Below are 3660 nucleotides of genomic sequence, written 5' to 3' on the forward strand. Positions count from 1 at the left end.
TAGGGTATATGAATTGATATGTTTGGTATAATGCTGAAAGGTAAAAGCTTGACTTTATTTAGGTACTTGAAGTTGTGAAAATTGTCGAGTTTAGGTTTTTGGGTTATCTTGGCTGTGAAAGAAATCATAAATAACTGAAGGAAAGTCAGAAATATGATTTTGAAAGGGATATAAGTTCAAATGTGAGTTATAGTATGTAAGGTTGTTGAAAAGGTCCAAGGCAGAATTTTCTGCATAATTGACAGTGGAATAAACTAGTTTTTGGGAGCAGACCAGGCCCTATTTTTGAATGAAACTATTTTTTTGTGCAACTTTAATGTGTCATGAGAATCTCATAAAAAAATTATAATTTATTGATGAGTGGTTTGGAAGAAACGAATTTTTAAAGATTGATGGATTCTGCAAAAAATTCTATTTCTCTACTGCAGAAGCACCAACTTCCAACCCACTTAATTTACAATTCTGAAGAGTTTTTAAGCTGAAACTAATGGCAGTTTCAAGCCTTATATGTCCGAAATCTTCAGTTTCAATTTTGTATCAAAACACTTTTTAACCAATTAGATATGTAGCAAAAAGTGTGAGTTGCTTGCTGGATTTTGAAAACAGATTTTTAAAAGGCCTGGCTGTGTTTCTAACCTCATACCTTTTTCATGTGGCATGATAATGATATGGAATTTGATTCGTTGGAAAAATAGAAGAGTCTTGCATAAGGTCATAAATTTTGAAAAGCAATGGGTGAAATTTGGATTTTTAGGGTATTTTACAAATTTACTGCCCCTGCTATTTTTCTGCACTTTCAAAAAATCGTGACAACATCTTTTTAAAAGAGATAGTACAAGTTTAAATTAGGACCAAATTACCTCAATATCAAGTTTTAGATTTTAAAACAGTAGTATTAATACATCCAAGAAAGGTTTAAGGATAATTGGTGATGTGGAGGTATGTATAATTAGGCGGTGATGCGGAGGTACGTTTTATAATATTGGTGATGTGGAGGTAATAAAGGAAGAGGAAAATAGAAAGTCATATGTAAAAGGGGTAATCGTAATGGAAATGATTTGAGAAAAATATATATTGAATGGGCCTTGTGCCAACTGCTAATGCGAAAGTGCCCGCCTAACCGATAGCCTGAGATTGCTAAAGCGGAAATGTTCGCCTAACTGATAGCACTGTTTTTTATTATGGTGCACATTAAAATGTTATTATAAGGAGGCCTAACTGACACAGTAAAGGAACCATAATCGGGGTTCACTCCAAGTAATCTCGAGTTGCGGGTAGACAACCGATGCATGAGCTCATGACCTGCGCTAGGAATAGGCATGCATCATCTTGTTTGCTCATATGAACTTCCTGTGAATTGTTTATTTCCATTTCCTAATTGTTTATACTATCTACTTGTTAAATGTATATTTGTGCCCTGTGTCTCTATGTTTGTTCTTTTTTTGTTTCACGACAACTTAAAAACAAAGACCCTAGGTTCTCCGTTTACCTTACTGAGAACTCTAGGTTCTCACCCTTCTTCTCTTTCTTTCTCTCCCTCCCCAGATGCGATCGACAGAGGAGTCCTTTGAGTTTCGAGTTTTGGTACATCGTCCACGTTTCGATCCCGGCATGTCGTACGTGTTCACTCTAGCTGAAGACCATTCCGGAGATTGACCTAGCTAACTTTTTACTCCTTTTGACGATCAGTAGTGTTACTTTTCCCTCGCTTTTGTAGTACTTTTAGAGGGGTAGGACCTCTTAGTAGTTGGTTCTAGTTTAGGAAACCCATGCGAGGGTTGGGACCGACTTCCTCTTTTGTATCTGTATATATAACTTAGTGTTGTACTCGGCTTTTGATAGATGATATGTATCTCTAAACTTAACTCCTGTGTATATTTATATATATGTATATATGTTATTTTCTGCTACCAAGTATTTATCTGTGATATGGCTTTGAGTATTAACCTTGCGAGCAACTAGATGATTTTTTTATGATAAATAAGTTAATTACGCTGAACCGATCAAGGCTCTTATTAATATTTGCTTATGAAATTCGAGTTTAGAGCCAAGTAGGTCCGTACAACAAGTAACACCAAAACGATTGACATTGGTCATGATGTGTCAAAAGTTAGAGTGTTACAAATGTCATGCATCAAACTAGTCCAGTCACAAGTTTTTTTCTCATTTTTTCTCTATAAATTCAAAATTTTCAATATTTTTGAATGCATTAATTTTAATTCTATTTTTTTTCATGTTATTCAAATATAAGTGCTTTTATAAAATATTTTTTCTCTTGCGGATACCCCTAACCGCCATCTTAGAGTTGACGTGAAGGCATTTCAAGCACCCTCACAATCTTCGACCTCTTTCGTCTAGACTGGAGAGGTCGGACATGATAGTGAGGGTGCTTGAAGTGCCTTCAGTCTAGCCCATTTATACACAACAGAAATGTGTATTTCATAAGAACAAAAAAATATTTATTTTAATTATTAATTTCTTATTAAAAACACATGTTTTTTTATGAAAAATGTGTCTAATCAATTATATAATTCTTTTTTTTATAATAACATACTTATATATTACAAAATTTACCAATATTAAATTATTATAGAAAAAAATTATATAATTAAAACTAAAATTTTAAAAATTTTTATGAAAGCACTTGTATTTAAACGATATATAAAAAAATAGAATTAAAATTTGTGCATCCAAGATATTGAAAATTTTAAATTTTAAAAAAAAATAAAAAAATTGGTGAAGGGAATAGTTTGGTGCACGACATTCAATTTCAGGGACTAAAATGAGTCACTTAATGCAAAGTGAGGGACTAATTTAGTGCATCTACAATGATGACATAATGGACGACACGTGGACGAATATTGTTGCGACACGTGGCACAAACTGAAACGTGGCCAAATAGCATTATGACACATGGCAAAACCATCCACATCAGCATGCCACATGTCACTGGTCACCACATCATCATAACATTACACGTGGCCAAACCATGGAGTGACATGTGTTACTAACAGCCCATATCATCAAGCCATGTCATCACATCGTTAATGGAGAATGGGTTAGGGACTAACGTGGTGCAATTTTGTCAATCTCAGGGACGTAATTAGTGCAATTGGAATCTCAAGGACAATTTTAATGCACGACGCTAATCTCAGGGATCATTTTGGGGTTTAACTCTAAATTATTTTAAAGAGTTAATAGCTATTTCTGACCATGAATAATGCAGACGTTGATAAAACTAAACATAAAAAATTGAAACTAAAGTTACACACATATAAGATTTGTTCGACAAGAATAACTAATCGTTAAATTTTAATTGATAATTCCATAAATACCCTTCTCCTTTTCCCTTTTTTCTTCGTCTTCCTTCCATAACTACTGACGGGCGAAAAATTCCCGATTAAGAATTTATAATGGAAATAACGTTGTGAGTACAGTTCTTAACCGACGAAAATTCTGCTTATCAATTTAGAAAGAATTGTCACAACTCAAGAATAAAATACTGGGAGTAGAATTCGCAGGTCGTCTCCCAACGAGTTGACAAAAGAGTGCTATTTATTGGTCATGAATTTTCTGAGAAGTTTTAGAGTTGGAGAACGGGAAAATAAAATAATTATTAATTAAAGCAATGAAAATTAACAAGAGGTTTTATATATTTGA

This window comes from Arachis ipaensis, chromosome B6, assembly GCF_059453495.1.
Source record: "Arachis ipaensis isolate K30076 ecotype BB chromosome B6, ASM5945349v1, whole genome shotgun sequence".
Lineage (NCBI taxonomy): Eukaryota > Viridiplantae > Streptophyta > Magnoliopsida > Fabales > Fabaceae > Arachis > Arachis ipaensis.